Genomic DNA, 18,891 nt, shown 5'->3' on the forward strand with positions numbered 1-18,891 from the left:
GTTTGTGGTATATTTTTTTTTAATGTATGGATTTTTAAATCTGAAATAAACGATATATTATTATTAATGTTTCGCAATTTCTTAACCTTTTTTTTAACAGCTTCTGCTGCATTGACTATTTGGCGTTTTAAACAAGCTTCCATTATGAAAATAAGTTTGTGCTTCTGCTAAATCTTTAGGCAAAATAACCCGATTTACCAAGTAACATCACATTATATATCAGAAAAATGATATGATCAATAAAAAAATACGAAACTGTCAAATTTATTTCTATAACATCCTTCATTTTTCTGACAATCTTTATTGATCACCAAATAACTATATGGTTCACTCCATATTTTAGAACACATTTCACGGAACTCTTTCCAGGACATATCTGTGTTAACGTGTTCATCATAAACGTGTTTCATATTTATTTCATCTTGCTTAAACAGAATAATCAAATTAGCATTGGCTCGTACTAGTTGTTTTGGAACCTTACTGTAAGTTTGATTTAAATAAAACGAATCTATGTTTCGATGCCTACCCATCGCAAAATAATCTCGCATGTTATTCTGATTTTCACACGCTACGACATCAAATATAATTATTGAATTTGGTTTAGCATCCTGGGGGCTGAGAACTTCTTCACTATCCTTATATTTTGAAAATGAGACACTGGGCACCATGTCTAGGACTTTTTCCAAAAATATGTATTTTGGTTGATCTAATGTTTTTGAATACACGTAAACATTTTTAAATTGCAACCCATCCTTATGCAAAAGAAGACCAATAACAAGATTTGTTTTCCCGCAATTAGAAGGTCCGCACACTATACACCTGATTGTATTAGGTAATAGTTTACCATGACGGATATTTTTGTTTTGCGTGTCTAAACAAAAAGTGTCAATTTGCAACGAATCCGGTTGTTTAATAAACTTCATAGTGGCAATGAATGTCACCTAATATAGCTAAAATTATAATGATTAAAAGAGTCATATAATTTTATTATTTTATATTATTTTATATTGGTGCCGATTCCGGAAGGCAAACTTAAATTTAAATTAGCTAAGATTACGGTTTAAATGTCAAAAACTGGATTTGCATTCTGGCGGCACATTTTAGTTGACGCCTAATCTTAAATTTAGGAATGACGTTTCTAAATTACTCAATTTAGGTTTAGGCGACAAAAAGCTATTCTAGCAAACATTTCATTTGACGTTAAACTCTTATTCTAAATTAATTTTATACGGTTTTCTAAACTTGCCGGATAAAATTAAACTTCTTAAAATTAAGTACATGAATCAGTTTTTCGGCGCTTTTTGTGAATTCCGGCCACTGATTTCACCTGCAGATCATTAGGAAGACCTTGCCGCTCTCAAAATAGCTTAAATAGCGATAAAGAACCTTCTAAATATACGAATAGAAGGATCAACGAGAAATATTTGTTTTACGTCGTTTACCGCCCAAGACCAGTAAAAGAAAGAAGACTGCGAGGAGGCCCCATCGAAACAAAAGACTCTTAGCTGGTATGATGATGTCTCTGGCATGAGTATCATCTTCAAAGTTAATCCAAACATTTATCTAAGAGGACAATCTAATTGTGTCAATCTTAAACACTACTTTCAACTGGACCGTGTGGTGGATGCTTGAAACAATGCAGTGCCAGTGATATTAACGATTAACGTGTAACATCAACACATACCTAGCTCTGTGTGTGTCAAAACTGTAATGACTCCTACCAGGCGCGCAGTGCAGGCTGCACTGCCTGCTTCTTCTTATCCTTTTGACCTGAAGGACTTAAAATTACTACAAAAGTAATGTACCTATCTATGGAATGGAACTACAGAAGTACACTGAAGGAAGGCCTCCAAAGCAAGGTAAATGTTATCAGGTATAAATAACATGGCAGCAACCAAACAGTTTATTGCCCAAGTCAAATTACTAACACACTTGATCCCGCTCTGGGTAGATACCTTACTTGTTGGTTTATTCCTTTAGATTATTTCAAAATACTTTATGATGTGAACCAAACAAAATCACCAGTTAGCAGTAACAAAAGGTGGACTAAAAAACTTATTTTACAAGCTCTTTACTGCTTTATCTCAGTTTCCACGAATATCATGGCATGCTAAATGTACTGGGAATGTGACGGAACCCACATTTTTTGTTTACATCCTTCTGATCATTATATTTGTTTCTGTCCAACCCGTTAGGAAATGTAAGCATGAATTGATGTATGTATGTATTCTAAATAATCCTTTTTTATTTCAGGTGATAAATCTTTGACTTTGACATTTGCAAGTAGTCCTAATAGCCACTGCATCCTGAATTGTAATTATGAGCCACCAATAACAAAAAAGACTCTAGGCACTTGCAACAGTGTCGAAATATCGGGAGTCTCATATCCCATTTAAACGCGGTAAGAACCCGTTATTATGTGTTTTAATTATAACAAAAAAGACGTCTGTGACATGGATCCCTAATGTTCTCTCAGGTATGTAAGTACATTAAATATGAATGCAAATCTGTCTACCTATGAGTTATATATATAACAGCCTCCTTAGTCTAATGGTTCTCTAACCATAGCTCACAATCAGGAGATCCGGGTCTGATACCCAATGGGGACATCATCAAAATCACTTTGAGGCTGTCAAGGTCCTTTGTATGGATAGGAAATTGCAGGCTTGAATCATCCAATTGTCTGAAGAAGTCAGATGATTCTGTGCTTCGGAAGGCACGTCAAGCAGCTATTCCCGGGCTATTTAGCCCAAACACCGTCACTAATCTGCAGTCGAGCAGCATATAGTATGCTTCATACCCCCTCCGGTTGATTGAAGGGATGCCCATGCCCAGCAGTGGGACATAATAAATAGGCTATTTATGTTTGTTTCTTATTAGAATAATTATCTAAGCATTATACTTGTTTTAGATGGTGATGAATAAAGAAAGAAGAACCCAGGAGTATAAAAAAATACTTACATACATACCTACCATTGTGGTGCTGTACATACATACATAGTCACACCACCCTACCAGGATGGACTGAGCCGTGCACTACCAAGAAGACCAACTGCAGCCTCTTGTGATGGTCATAATGACCAGAGTGGTGACAGATAAGCAACCCATCACAAATATAAATATTTCTTTTTTCTGTGCAATTTTTGATGTTATAAATAAAATACAATCAAAAAGTATTTGTAACAAGTATGTTTTATTACTAGTTTAGTAGGGAACAGAAATAAAATAAATAAACAAATTTATTTTGTCTTTCTTCTACATCTGTGAGGTTTATTTGGGAACATTCACCAGTTTTTTCAGTTAAGGCCCTTGTTATCCTCCCATTGTTATGTAATCTGCTCGTTGTCACTCTCAACTCCCAAATCTGAAGAGAAAACAAATATTATAAGTGCTGTATACACTTCCATCTCTCTAAACTTTAATAAATCAAGACAACATGCAGTCAGTTTTTTAAGACAGTTACCTACATACATACATAAACAGCCTATATACATCCCACTGCTGGGCACAGGCCTCCCCTCAATCAACCAGAGGGGTATGGAGCATACTCCACCATGCTGCTCCAAAAAAGAAAAACACCGTAAAAACACCTCCACCAACCCGTATTGGAGTCCGTTACCTAGCCCATTATAATACTGAAGAAGATCCCTTCCTTAGTTACTATTCTTCTTCTATCATGTGAGTTATAAGATGGATTACCAACCTCATCAACCCTGGTGTCTGGGTTATTATTGAGCCGCCAAGGGCCCCTGACATGACTCATGTAACAATTACATACTTACACTAGTAAGTAGTAACCAAGACCAACAGCTTAACATGCCTTCTGAAGCACTGATCATCTTACATTTGGACAATCAGGTGTTCAGCCTGTAATGTCCTAGCAAAACAAGGAATACAAAGTGATTTCTGTGATTTTTCTCCATCAAGATTCGAACCCGGGACCTCTGGATTGTGAGCACAACGTTCAACTACTGGACCACGGAGGCCGTTATGTGTTTAGTTACTATGACTGGCATGATAAACGGTTTCATACATAAGAGGCAAATTCACAAAGAGAGAGTATTGACTCCCTTACTAATTACTTAAGTACCTATATAGTCATTTCATTAGATAAGTAAGCCTTTAGTCCGAGACACCCAAATAGTCACAGCAGCAGGTTGATGAGGTTGGTCATTGATCTTACAAACCACATTAGAGAAAAAAACAGGATTAGCCGTTCCTCATATCTGGCCGTCCTAGGCCTGAGCCTAATCAGCCGTAAAGGAAATCCACTTAAAACGAGCAACACTCACTTAAATATATATTTTTAACTAGGAATATGCTTACATGTTGCCATTGCTCCAAGATGCATCAAAATTCTTCCATACTATTGTTTTATAAACATTAAAAGAGTTCATCCTCTTATTGATTTTCTTTATAATTATGTCATCCAACTTAAGGTTTCTGTCAAGTATTGCCTGAAAATTAGTAAAAAATCTGATTAATACAAGTAACTCAGATTAATATGATGTCTACAAGTTCTTCTATGACATATTTTTTCGATCACTCACCTCTTCATCACTAAATTTGTAGTGCAACTGCTCAGGAGGAAATCTAATACAATCACTCCTGTCTTCAAAACTTCGTGCTCACCTCATGGTGGACTTTCTCTACTTGGTAATTTAAGGCTATTTACGTGTACGAATGAGTCCATATTAAAAGAGCTCAAGATCACGACGCGGCTCTCCTCAATATGCCGGAATCGTGCCCTAAGCTTCTTCGGACATATTATGCGGTCTCCGAAGCACAGTCTGGAGAAGCAGATCATCGTTGGGCAAATGGATAGCAAACGTGCGCGAGGAAGGGCGCCTACGAGGTGGTCTGACATCGTGAAGAAGACGGTGGACGGCAGCATACAGAGGGCGGTGCACGCAGCATATAGCCGTACCAAGTGGAAAACCATAACCTGTGGTCGCGATCCTCAGCAGTGTGGGAACGACAAAGAAGAAGATAGGAGTCTTGTTGGTTGAGGACTGTTAATATGCATTCACAGCGAGTTCCGTCGTTCTGATACAACACAACTTCCACTTTTACTAGTTCCGCCTTGGTCTTCCTCTTCATCGACGTCCTTTTATTTAGTCATTTTTGTGTTTTATTAAGTATTTTTGATTTGAAAACCTAACGATACCTAATCTCTACACGTTTTTTTTTTAAGTATGATCTTGACGTTGTGTTTTTATGGTTTAGAATAATGCCAGATGTATGTTTTAAAATTCATAGAAAAATGTTTTATTGCATTTATTTATTGTATTTGCTGCCAAAACACACATAAATTATGATTTTGTATTCCTTCGTACGAAATTATAAGAAAAACATGTATTTTTTTTGTTCGAATGACGATTTCATTCACTCACTTCCATTCATTCTTCTTTACCAATTCTTTACGAAAAAAACGGCACCAGCTGGTTGACCATAGACCTCGTAGCGTTCTATTAAATTTAAGCGTGTCAAAAATCTTGTTAAAATATTTTAAATTTAGACGACCGGAAAGCCAGAATTGCACTTTTTGCTAAACTAAAATAAAATTAGGTTTTATAAGATAAATTTAGATTTAAGTTGGTGTTTGCAGGAATCGGCACCATTATATATAGCTGCAAACCCATTGACTCACTGACTCACTGACATAATTGTTCTCCCAGAAGGAGCGTCGGCGGGTAAAAATAATGTATGAGAAAAGTGATCAAAACCTCCCGGTGAGTATGGGAAAACTTCCAGATCTTGGAAAACTGCTCCGCATCAGGGAGACACCCTACGGCCTGGCGCAACTATCGCACCTGGAATGATTCTTTTTTCACAAAACCTATTTAAATCTTGGGTCAAATTCAATCGTTGGTGAAAAAAAATCAAAATGGCGGAAAAACAAGATGGCCGCCATACAAAATTTCGGTTTTCCAGAAAATGTCTCGGGGGTAAAAATGATGTATAGGAATGTGATCGGAACGTCATGTCAAGTATGAAAATACGTCTGGGTTTTCGATAGCTGCTCCGCATCAGGGAGACACCCTACGGCCTGGCAAAACTATCGCACCTGGAACATTTTTTTTTCCACCAAACCTATTAAAATCTTAGTCAAATTTTATTGCCGGTAAAAAAAAAACAAAATGGCCGAAAAACAAGATGGCCGCCATACGAAATTTTGTTTTTCCAGAAAATGTCTCGGTTATAAAAATGATGTATAGGGGTGTGATCGAAACGTCATCTTGGAAAACTGCTCCGCATCAGGGAGACACCCTACGGCCTGGCAAAACTATAGCACCTAGAACTTTTTTGATTTTACCAGACCTATTTAAACAAGATGAAGCCGCCATACAAAGCTTCGAACTAATACAGGACACGCGAGCAGCTTGCTGCGAGCGAACCACGCGACATCTAGTTTACCTTATATACACATTACGATGTTAATCTTATATTATTGGGCATTCCACCCACCTAAGTGAGCGCAGCGAACGGTCGTGAGCAGAGCGAACGATAGGTGGGACAGAATATCCAATAATATACTACTAGTGCACGTCCGCTCGACACGACGACTCTGTAGTGACTCGCTCGACTTCACTCAGCTCTGGCCGTACGCCACCTGCCGTCGGAACGTTGCAACTTCATGACGAAAGTGATGTAACTTCATTTTATTTTCCGATTTGATCTATTTCTCTTCTTAATTCATAACTAACGCCGACAAATTTAATTAAACCTAACAGTACCTCAACTTGAAAACTGTTATTACGGTGAGTCGTTTTCATATTGGAACCTTATTGTTATTGTCTTCATTGCTATGTGAATTTTCGTTTCTAATAATGAGGAAATTGATTTAAAATTAACTTTGAAATTACTATTTCCCTTTCTTTAAAAAGAAAATTGACGAGACATATTGTGTCAATCGGTGTCAATCATACCGCGTTTTCCAATCTGTTTTCATCATTGTTAAATCTTTGTTTTTTGGTCTAAAAATATTTCGAATTGGTGTAGATACGCTTAACCTGCGTGGTTCAAGTTGTATTTTCTCACTCCAAACAGGAGGAGGTTAGTCATGACATGATAATTAAGTCTCGTTAAATAACGTGTTTTGTAATCTACTGTCGTTCATCGAATCTTTTTAAACCGATTGAAAGAAAGTCATGTGAATACAATAACACAGTGAATTCTTTGTTTCATGTCATAACTTGACACGTGGTTCGGCAACTGGTGTATTGCAAGCGGCTATGCAAGTGGCGCGGGCTGAGCTGCGTAAAGTGACGACATCGTGGCAGCGCGTTGTATACCAGCCGGACTTGCTGCACTGGCGCTGTTGAAGACCTAAACCATGTCACAAGAGCAGTGGTTGATCTTTTATCGGAAATTCTTATAAGTCCTGGTGAGTCGTATCTGTTTTACCTGATTTGAAAAATGGGAAGTTGTAATAGGATACAAACGAATATAGTGCAGAAAGTTCTCTTTTGTAAACTTTAGTTAAATTGGTAATCGTAATGAAGTGAAGTAAACATTGCGAAGTAAAATGATTTGGATTATGATTAAATGAAATAGGCTTAGAAAATGCCCGAAACAAAGTAAATCATTAGTGAGAAAATTGGAGCAAAACATTCTAAATGATGATCATACCGAAGCAGTACCTAATTGTGTAAGTTCGGTAATATTTCCTCAAGGTGTTGGTGGCTACATTGTGACTTTATGACTTGTGTGTGTGAGATACCAGGGTGCTCTGTCGTATTGTGTTCGTGGACCATGGTGGCCATCCCGGGAGGGGATGTTGTGACTCATGACTGTTTTGTAGCGTAACCGCAGTTTGGGGAGGAATATTACAGTCTGTTGTCATTGCAGTAGATGTGTTATAATGTTGATTAATTTGATTGAGTAACGAAAGCTATGATTGACCTGTTTCGGAGCATCTCTGATAGGAAGCTGCGCACTTGAAGTGTTCGGGGCTGCAGCCACTTTTGTGCTGCTTGTCTTAGAAACTACAGGTATGCGGTCGAGGCCCGGATTTCATGTTAACTTTGTATTTGGTCATGACATTGTACCTGAATCTGTCTATGTTGAACTCCGGTAGAATTAGGCAAACTACACGAATTAGAAATTAGTGATGTAGAAGAAATTGTGTAACCCATTGACCTGTTTCGGAGCAACTCTGATAGGAAGCTGCGCACTTGTAGTGTTCGGGGCTGCAGCCACTTTTGTGCTGCTCGTCTCAGAAACTACAGGTATGCGGTCGAGGCCCGGATGTCATGTTGACTTTGTATTTGGTCATGACATTGTACCTGATTCTAAGTCAAGTTGACCTCCCGTAGAATCAGTCAAACGAATTAGAAATTAGTGATGTAGAAGAAATTGTGTAACCCATTGACCACTATTCTACCAACTAAAATGTAAAGTTTGTGTGCTAGCTGTGTTGAGATATCGTCACTTGGTGTAAGTGGTATGAGTTGCTGTCGCTCGATTTAGGTGGCAGCAACGACTGTGTTGAGATATCGTCACTTGGTGTAACTGGCATGAGTTGCTACCGCTCGATTTAGGTGGTAGTGATGCCTGGTTGTGAGATATCGTTACTCTGCTGATTTTAGTGTAAAGAGTAATTTAATTTTCAAGTTTGGTTGTGTGTGTATGTGAATACTGGTCAATGGTCCGTGTATTGTTAGTTGATGATTTATCATGATGTAATGTGAGCTCATGTAGAGTCACAAGTAGAGCTCATGTAGAGTCACAAGTAGAGTCACAAGTAGAGCTCATGTTGAGTCACAAGTAGAGCTCATGTAGAGTCACAAGTAGAGCTCATGTTGAGTCACAAATAGAGCTCGGGCAGAGTCCTTTATAGTCTCATGTTAGGTCAGGAATGACCGAGCGAACTTTGATACTGTGCTGTAGTATATTGTTTGAGATTAACACACGAAGACGTGTGTCGCGCAGGATGGCCGTATCGGAGTTAGCTATGAATTAAGAAGAGAAATTGATCAAATCAGACACTATGATGAAGTGGCAACACTTCCGTCATGAAGTTGCAACGCTCCGACGAGAGGTGGCGTACGACCAGAGCGGGGTGAAGTCGGGAGTCACTACAGAGTCGTCGTGTTGAGCGGACGTGCACTGCCGTTCTAGTCGGGTAGTCTACCGCTAACCATCGTCATGAGCGGACGTGTCGAATAATTACGATCGGAAAGTGGAGTGCTATAGTCGCTCACCTATAACTTGTAGGGACGTCAAGAAATGTGATCGGAAAAGAGCACCTAACAAGTACGTACACATGTCGCGATGATTCGGTCCGAATATAGGAACCATGGGTGGTGGAGGGCCCCTTCGCGCTAACGTTCTTAGGCGCGCTAGATTTCGAGAAACTGTGTAACCGTTACAAATACCGTGATTTTGCCGTGGGTGTGAACCTTATGCTGTGACTTTATCTAATCGTAATACAAAAACTATGTGGAAGTAAATAAAATGATTGTGATACTAATGATGGCCATTATTGTCTTCTAACGCCGACCCTTTCTGACACCACTGCTACGACGTATATATTTAGAAGATATTTCCGTCATACATGATTTCTATGTAACATTAACCATTAAGGCTGCACACGCGACGGAAGCTTAAAAAATGCAGTAACTTCTCCCGTTTTCCCAAAATTTCCCTTCACTTCTTTGCGCCTATTAATTGTAGCGTAATGAAAAGTATACTTTAACCTGCCCAGTAGTATGAAGAATAATTGTACCAAGTTTCGTCAAAATCCGTCTAGTAGTTTTTGTTTCTATAAGGAACATACAGAAAGACAGACAGACAGACAAAAAATAACTTCTCTTTAGATTTATTCTATTTAGGATATATTGATATATCCATACCGACTTCGGCTTACGTCGGACGTCCGTCACTCCCGCGACATAAAGAAAATATAATAAAAAAACCATTAAAACTGTGTCGAAGATGTCTCGGCAATATACTTTGAGGTGGAACAACCACCAGCCGAACTTCATCTCGATGTTCACAACGCTGCTGAACACGCAAACATTAGTTGATGTCACCCTCGCGGCCGAGCGGAAACATCTACAGGCCCACAAAGTAGTATTGTCTGCATGCAGCACTTATTTTCAGGCACTGTTTATGTACAACCCGTCTCGGCATCCGATCGTGATCCTGAAAGATGTCACTTTCGCAGATCTGCGAACAATGGCCGATTTTATGTATTACGGCGAAGTTAATGTCACAAAGGAACAGCTCCCACAGGTGCTGGATACAGCGAAAACTCTAAAGATAAAGGGTCTGACGGAGATGCCGGACTCGACACTGCTAACGCGGTCACAGGGCACGTCCGCTGACTTCCCTACCGACTCCGTTATCTCGCAGCGACACGCTGCCTCGCCAAGCATTTTGCCGAGGCGGAAACGGGGGCGAAGGAGGAGTTCGGCAGGCTCGGGGCAGATGGTGGAGGAAGAGGGCCGCGAGGAGTCCGGCCCATCGGTGAATGTGGTGCGCGGCGACGCGATCACGTTGAGCTCGGTGCCGCAGCGGCGCAGCCGGGAGTATCACGACGACAGGGCCGTCGACGGTTCCCAACAAACATCCGAAGCACAAAATACTTGGAACAATTGGGAATGGGGGGTAACACAGGAATGGCTCAAGGAGGACAGTGGAGTATGATGGATCATACGTACCCGCGGTACTCGAATGCGTGCTTGGGTAGCACCGGTCTGCAGGGCGAGGCGATGTACATTTATTTATTTATTTTTTACAGTTTATTTGTTTTTTTTATATGAACAACATGAGCCAGTACATGAACGCGGGGCTGAGCGAGTACGGGCAGGCGCTCGGCGTTGGTGGCGTGGGCGGAGTGGGCGGCGTGGCAGGCCCCTCGCCAGGACCCAGCTGCGTGGCGGACGCTGCCGCCGCACCCGAGCAGCCGCCGCAGCAGCAGAAGCGCCGCCGCGCCACCAACCCACGGTCCGAGGAAAACTTCTAGCGCTCTCTCGAGGCCGTGCGCTTCGGCGGCATAGGCTTTTGCAAGGCCGCGCGCCTTTTCGGCGTCAACAACCACACTCTATGGCTCGAATACAAAAAGAAGGGCTACCCCAACAACCGGCCGAGCATCAAGAGCCGCATCAAACGAGAGCGCACGACGCCGCCGCCGCCGAGGGACCTCGTCAAGGATGACGTACCGCAACAGGAGCAGCAGATGGCGCTCATCTGCCCACCGCACCCCGTGCCCGTAAGCTATATTGACTCCCGGCCCGTCGACTTCCCGCTGCAGGGCATGGCCCACAACTCGCCCCTCAACATCCTCAGGTTGGCAATTCCACGGTATAAATATAATAAGAAAACCATTAAAACTGTGTCGAAGATGTCTCAGCAATATAGTTTGAGGTGGAATAACCACCAGCCGAACTTCATCTCGATGTGGACAACGCTGCTGAACACGCAAACATTAGTTGATGTCACCCTCGCGGACGAGGGGAAACATCTCCAGGCCCACAAAGTAGTATTGTTTGCATGCAGCACTTATTTTCAAGCACTGTTACGAAGCATTTCGGACCAGACGAGCCTTGTAGCGACATCTAGTGATTTTTGACGTTTACAACGTAATTTTATGACATCACAGATGGCGCTGCAGGGTTATCGATGGGCCCGAACATTTGAATAATTAATTTTCTATTTTTTCTAAATTATTTATTATAGGTCTGAATACAGATTTCAAAGCTTTTTCATTTTCGGTTTCAATGTTGTAATATGGTGTTATACGTTGTAATATGTTGGCTCGCAGGTTCGCACGATGTAGTTCTCAAGTAAAAGTAACGCTTTTCAAGGCGTATTGTCAGAGCTTCTACACGTGCAGCCTGTGGGCTGACTGTACGCGACGGGCATACGGCGACCTGCGCGTCCAATACAACAACGCGTTCAGGGTCCTGATGGGGCTGCCGCGGCGTTGTAGTGCGTCGGGAATGTTCGCGGTAGCGCATATTGACGGCTTTGCAGCCATTATTAGAAAGCGATGCGCTTCCTTTCTAGCGAGGGCGCGCGACAGCCCTAACGGCATCCTGAGGGCGTTGGTGGACCGGTGGGACTCGCCTTTTCTTAAGGTGTGGATAGGCCGCCATACCGCATAGGACCACTTCGTTTTTATTTATTGATTTTTATTTATTGATTTTTAATTTTTAATTGTTTATTTTGTAATTTGAATTTGACTTTTACTATTTTAATTGTTTGTGGTATATTTTTTTTTAATGTATGGATTTTTAAATCTGAAATAAACGATATATTATTATTAATGTTTCGCAATTTCTTAACCTTTTTTTTAACAGCTTCTGCTGCATTGACTATTTGGCGTTTTAAACAAGCTTCCATTATGAAAATAAGTTTGTGCTTCTGCTAAATCTTTAGGCAAAATAACCCGATTTACCAAGTAACATCACATTATATATCAGAAAAATGATATGATCAATAAAAAAATACGAAACTGTCAAATTTATTTCTATAACATCCTTCATTTTTCTGACAATCTTTATTGATCACCAAATAACTATATGGTTCACTCCATATTTTAGAACACATTTCACGGAACTCTTTCCAGGACATATCTGTGTTAACGTGTTCATCATAAACGTGTTTCATATTTATTTCATCTTGCTTAAACAGAATAATCAAATTAGCATTGGCTCGTACTAGTTGTTTTGGAACCTTACTGTAAGTTTGATTTAAATAAAACGAATCTATGTTTCGATGCCTACCCATCGCAAAATAATCTCGCATGTTATTCTGATTTTCACACGCTACGACATCAAATATAATTATTGAATTTGGTTTAGCATCCTGGGGGCTGAGAACTTCTTCACTATCCTTATATTTTGAAAATGAGACACTGGGCACCATGTCTAGGACTTTTTCCAAAAATATGTATTTTGGTTGATCTAATGTTTTTGAATACACGTAAACATTTTTAAATTGCAACCCATCCTTATGCAAAAGAAGACCAATAACAAGATTTGTTTTCCCGCAATTAGAAGGTCCGCACACTATACACCTGATTGTATTAGGTAATAGTTTACCATGACGGATATTTTTGTTTTGCGTGTCTAAACAAAAAGTGTCAATTTGCAACGAATCCGGTTGTTTAATAAACTTCATAGTGGCAATGAATGTCACCTAATATAGCTAAAATTATAATGATTAAAAGAGTCATATAATTTTATTATTTTATATTATTTTATATTGGTGCCGATTCCGGAAGGCAAACTTAAATTTAAATTAGCTAAGATTACGGTTTAAATGTCAAAAACTGGATTTGCATTCTGGCGGCACATTTTAGTTGACGCCTAATCTTAAATTTAGGAATGACGTTTCTAAATTACTCAATTTAGGTTTAGGCGACAAAAAGCTATTCTAGCAAACATTTCATTTGACGTTAAACTCTTATTCTAAATTAATTTTATACGGTTTTCTAAACTTGCCGGATAAAATTAAACTTCTTAAAATTAAGTACATGAATCAGTTTTTCGGCGCTTTTTGTGAATTCCGGCCACTGATTTCACCTGCAGATCATTAGGAAGACCTTGCCGCTCTCAAAATAGCTTAAATAGCGATAAAGAACCTTCTAAATATACAAATAGAAGGATCAACGAGAAATATTTGTTTTACGTCGTTTACCGCCCAAGACCAGTAAAAGAAAGAAGACTGCGAGGAGGCCCCATCGAAACAAAAGACTCTTAGCTGGTATGATGATGTCTCTGGCATGAGTATCATCTTCAAAGTTAATCCAAACATTTATCTAAGAGGACAATCTAATTGTGTCAATCTTAAACACTACTTTCAACTGGACCGTGTGGTGGATGCTTGAAACAATGCAGTGCCAGTGATATTAACGATTAACGTGTAACATCAACACATACCTAGCTCTGTGTGTGTCAAAACTGTAATGACTCCTACCAGGCGCGCAGTGCAGGCTGCACTGCCTGCTTCTTCTTATCCTTTTGACCTGAAAGACTTAAAATTACTACAAAAGTAATGTACCTATCTATGGAATGGAACTACAGAAGTACACTGAAGGAAGGCCTCCAAAGCAAGGTAAATGTTATCAGGTATAGCCGCTTGATTGCTCCGTAAACTACCAGTCTACACACTTTCTGCACCTAATATGCCCCGTAGACCACTAGTCTACAAGATTACCTGTGCTTAAATTGCCCGTGTGGACTAGTGGTCTACAAGCGCTTTCGACTAGACCTTTCTCTAGTTTTATGAATTATATCCGTCTTCCTCGTTCATTAGCGTGTTTATATATATCTATCCTGCTTCTTTGATAAATTTCCAACCAACTAAAACCATAAAACCGTATTCCATTCCTAGAAAAAAATTAAAAAAAAACAAAGTTGAAGTTGACATTTTCGAATGTGTGGTTCGCGAGTGCTGTGATTTATGTGTTGTGCCGATTTGTGAAGAATTTAAATACTTACGGTGAGTATTTTTACTTGGATTTTTATTATTATCAAGGTAAGTAAACTACTAAACTGTAGAAATAAAGTTTTCAGCGTGAAACATAAAATTTGTCCTTTTCTGAACCCGATAAAGTTGACGGTATATTTTTGGCGCGCGCTTCCCGGCTAACGTAATAGTTTTATCTTCAATTTTGATGTATTTGGGTTGTATTATAATTCTAAATACTATCAAAATGATTATTAACGTTATGATCATGTAAATTCTAGCCGGGACGTTAAAATTAGAAGCATTTTTGAGTCAGAAATATTAAAATCTGACTAACAAGTGTTAATGGTGCATATAAGGCTACGTGCACACCGTGAGATCGCGGGACCGAAATCCGGAAAATATATTTAACGTTACTTTGGCTTATTTAAAATGTTTTTGAATGTTTTTTTATTTATATGCAGTTAAGGTTAGGTGCTGACGGAGTAATCGTGCGTTCCGGACTGGTTTTTTTTCTATACGCTTGTCCGAAATTGACCATATTATTAAATTTTACCGCTTGTGAATGTGAAATGCTTGCTGCTGGTTTTTATTTTTTTTTTGTCTTCTATTTGGTTTTTTGTTTTTTATTGCATGTGATACAGAAATTGTAAGCCAAAGTGGTCAGGGTGCTATGAGACCACGTCGGGGCTTGGGAGCGGCGAGAGGTCGCGGAGGTGCTCGAGGTGGTGGTCGGAACGGTGTCAGTGGTAGTAGGGGTGGCCGTAGGCCACGCTGTGCCCGATCTTTGTCTTTTCCACCGTAAGCAATATTAAATTCAAACTAAATCATTAATTGTAAGTAAAACTTCCGACATTCACTAAAATATTTTTTTATGTTTAGTCTTGGAGATGAAAACGTAGAAGTGCCAGCAGTGGAACCTTCTCCAGGCCCATCTGGAATTTCACAACGGTAAAATCTAAATAAATTAACTTTATTGTATATAATTGTTCCAGTAACATTCATTCATAAAATTTTGGATTTTAGGCCTACTTCATTGACAGAGCAATTGAAAGTCGCCAAGATGGCAAGGCATAAGGATAAAAAACATGAAAAGTTGCTGTCTGAGAATCAAAAAAAGGAACTGTCCAGGCTACGCGATGCAAAGCAAGTAGGCAATTTTAAAATGCCAGATGCTCCAGAACCACAGTAAGTAAAGTTAGAAATAAATTCAATGTTTTAACTGCTCATAAGCTTGTTTGGGTTGAACATGTGCATGGTATCAGGTCAACATTTTTTTATTTATTTACAGAAGAGGAAGAGGAAAGGGAAAGGGCAAAGGAAGAGGCAGTGAAGACTCGCGGATGTGGAGGCCATGCCCACTTTTACCTGGGGTACCAACTGTCCCTCCTCCACGTATACGTCAGCCGTGGGAATTGCAACAGCAACGCCCGATTGGTAAATGTATAATACTTTATTAATAATATTTCCGTAGGTACTTCATTCATCTGTCAAAATCTCATTTGAGTCAAAACCTAGAATTCGTAACAGAGTTAAACTCAATCATGTTTAAAGTTAGGCATATTATGTTGTGTTCATTCTCTCTAGTAAATATCCTCGTTGTTAAATTCTAGATATCACCGCGGAGCAGGAGCATGAGGATGATGACATCGAAGGCACACCTGCCGGCTCCATAAGCCCGCCACAGCATGTTACAGGTAAGGCTAAAACTTCTTAAAGCAGATGACAGTTTTTGCTCCGGCTTACGTACTACTTTATTTATTTTTCTATTCCAGTTACCACCGCGGAGCAGGAGGATGAGGATGATGACATCGAGGGCACACCTGCCGGCTCCATAAGCCCGCCACAGCATGTTACAGGTAAGGCTAAAACTTCTTATAGCAGATGTCAGGTTTTGCTCCGGCTTACGCAATACTTTATTTATTTTTTTTATTCCAGTTATCACCGCGGAGCAGGAGGATGAGGATGATGACATCGAAGGCACACCTGCCGGCTCTATAAGCCCGCCACAGCATTTTACAGGTAAGGCTAAAACTTCTTATAGCAGATGTTAGTTTTTGCTCCGGCTTACGTAATACTTTATTTATTTGTTTATTCCAGTTACCACCGCGGAGCAGGAGGATGAGGATGATGACATCGAGGGCACACCTGCCGGATATTTTCTTCCAGAAATCACCCAGGATGAGGAGATATGCCCTCCCCTCCTAAAGGCCGTTCCTTCTGCAGGGACCCCATCTCAAGCAAAGTAGGTTATTCTGTTTCTGTAATAAATTAATTTTTGCCGATTCTAAAACAAATTATAAACAAAATTTACAGTTTCTACAATTTTTTATTGACAGGAAACGCAAGATCCAATTTTCGCCCTCAACGGGGATCATCCAGGGTACTGCATCGCCTCAAAATATCTTGCCAGCTGAGATAGAATTCCTGGGGTTTACACCTTGTTAGTTGATATGATATTATTTAAAAAATACCTATATTTCTTTTCCTTTCAACTTACTTTCTAAAAATTTATAACTGTTTCAGCTTCTACCGGCACTCAAACAGCGCCTGGCTCTGGAAGAAGCAATTACGATATGGGTAACTTAAAGTTTTATTTGAATTTCATGTATCGCCTCCATAAGATGATAGGGTGAACCAAATCCTAAAATAATTTATTTTCTTACTTACAACAGACGTCGATATCGATATAGAGCGAGACTTCATAGAGCCTGGCGAAGGCAGCGAAATAGATGAAGATGAGTTGGCGGATATTATGGTCGGTATGATCGATATTTCCTTGAAACCTAAACAAATCGGTGATTTTCCGATGGACTTAGACAGTATTGCTGAACAAGAGTTAGATGAGGCGATACAGGAGCTGGACAATGCTGCCGACCAAGAGCTTCGGAACGTGGTGGGATCGGAAGTGGATTTGCTTCAATTTGACTGGCGAGGCGAGCCGGAAAATTTTGAGTCTGTCAGGGAAGCATTTACTGTGCCATCTACTGGACCAACGTTTGATAACGCCGATTTAATTCCCTTAGATGTTTTTTTCAAGATTTGGGATGCTGATATTATTGCTCACATCGTGCGCGAAACCAACCGCTACGGTGCTCAGCTAATAATGTCAACCATACCATCCAAGAAAAATTCTAGATTAAGCCGTTGGAAAGACGTGACCAGTGACGAAATCCTACGGTTTTTAGCAGTTTTAATGTTACAGTCACTGGTTATAGATTATGTGGAGAGAGAATATTGGTATCCCGCGATTGGAGAACTCCAAATAGGCAATTTTAAAGAAATAATGACTTATAACCGTTTCGTCATCATCAAACGTTGTCTCCATTTTATAGACAATACCACTTTGCCCGTGCCGTCCACCAAACTTGATAAAATCATGCCCATCATTGAGCACCTAAACAAAAAATTTAAGTCTTTATACGTTCTTGAGCAAAATATAGCAATTGACGAGTCACTCCTTCTTTGGAAGGGGCGCCTCTCATTTGCGCAAAAAATTGCTACAAAAAGAGCTCGAGTAGGTATAAAGTCTTACGAATTATGTGAATCCAGGACTGGATATTTATGGCGGATGGAGGTCTACACGGGCAAAGGCCACACACATGTGGTACAAGACGGGGAGCCGGAAGAGCGCGGGCAAGAATCTGACGAGCCGGAGAGTGCCACGTCCCAGATTGTGCTGAACTTAACGAGACCACTTTTTGATAAAGGCCATACTTTAATAATGGACAATTTTTATAATGCGCCTCTTTTGTCTCGGATCCTAAAAGTTCAGCACAAGACTGATTCGATGGGTACTCTACGACTCAACCGAGAGTTTGTCCCCGAAACTCTTAAAAAAAAAACAAAAAAAAACATGAAGCAGGGTGAGGTAGCATTCAGTACGACAAAGGACCTGAGTGTGGTTGTGTGGATGGACAAAAATGTTGTGGCAATGATTTCCTCTTTCCATCCCATACAAGTCGGCGGAATTGAAAAATACGGTTACTACCGGTATAAACCGCAAGTTGTACTTGATTATAATCTCTCAATGGGGGGCATCGACCACAAAGACCAAATGCTGTCTGCCTATCCCATTGAGAGATCAAGAAACATAATCTGGTACAAAAAATTCTTCCGCCGACTTGTAAATGTATCAGTGCATAATGCTTTTGTAATGTTCAACCACAACCGCACTCACGCTCTTCGTTACCGTGAATTCCGCCTGCAGTTGGCAAAGCAACTGCTGCAAAGCAGCAGATCAGCAGCACCTTCCCGGTCTTTAGCACCGGCGGCACGACCAGCACCAGCGGCATGCATACGGAATATGCACATGCCAGGAAAAAACACAAAAAAACAGCGCTGCAAGCTCTGCTACGCTGCCAAAGTGCAGCGCTCGACGGTATGGCGGTGTACCACCTGCAATGTTAATCTGTGTATCATAGGATGCTACGAGGCATACCATATTAATCTAGCGCAGAATCCCGCCGT

The 18,891-nt window shown here is 40.2% G+C and overlaps 1 long non-coding RNA gene and 2 pseudogenes across 2 annotated transcripts; 2 read left to right on the forward strand and 1 right to left on the reverse strand.

The window, feature by feature from the left end:
* Nucleotides 1-3,174: 3,174 nt before the first annotated feature.
* Nucleotides 3,175-5,460, reverse strand: LOC126381003 (uncharacterized). Of its 2 annotated transcripts, XR_007568635.1 has the most exons (3): nt 4,551-5,460; nt 4,327-4,457; nt 3,175-3,364 (listed from the first exon to the last, which is right to left on the reverse strand). It is a non-coding gene; the product is annotated as an uncharacterized LOC126381003 (long non-coding RNA). The 2 variants fall into 2 exon arrangements; XR_007568634.1 differs by having other exon boundaries at nt 4,327-5,460.
* Nucleotides 5,461-9,242: 3,782 nt separating this feature from the next.
* LOC126381020 (protein bric-a-brac 2-like) lies at nt 9,243-12,113 on the forward strand (annotated as a pseudogene).
* Nucleotides 12,114-14,087: 1,974 nt separating this feature from the next.
* Nucleotides 14,088-17,568, forward strand: LOC126380978 (uncharacterized; annotated as a pseudogene).
* The last annotated feature ends 1,323 nt before the right edge of the window (nt 17,569-18,891 follow it).

The sequence above is a fragment of the Pectinophora gossypiella genome, unplaced genomic scaffold (assembly GCF_024362695.1).
Source record: "Pectinophora gossypiella unplaced genomic scaffold, ilPecGoss1.1 Pgos_33, whole genome shotgun sequence".
In the NCBI taxonomy this organism is placed as follows: domain Eukaryota; kingdom Metazoa; phylum Arthropoda; class Insecta; order Lepidoptera; family Gelechiidae; genus Pectinophora; species Pectinophora gossypiella.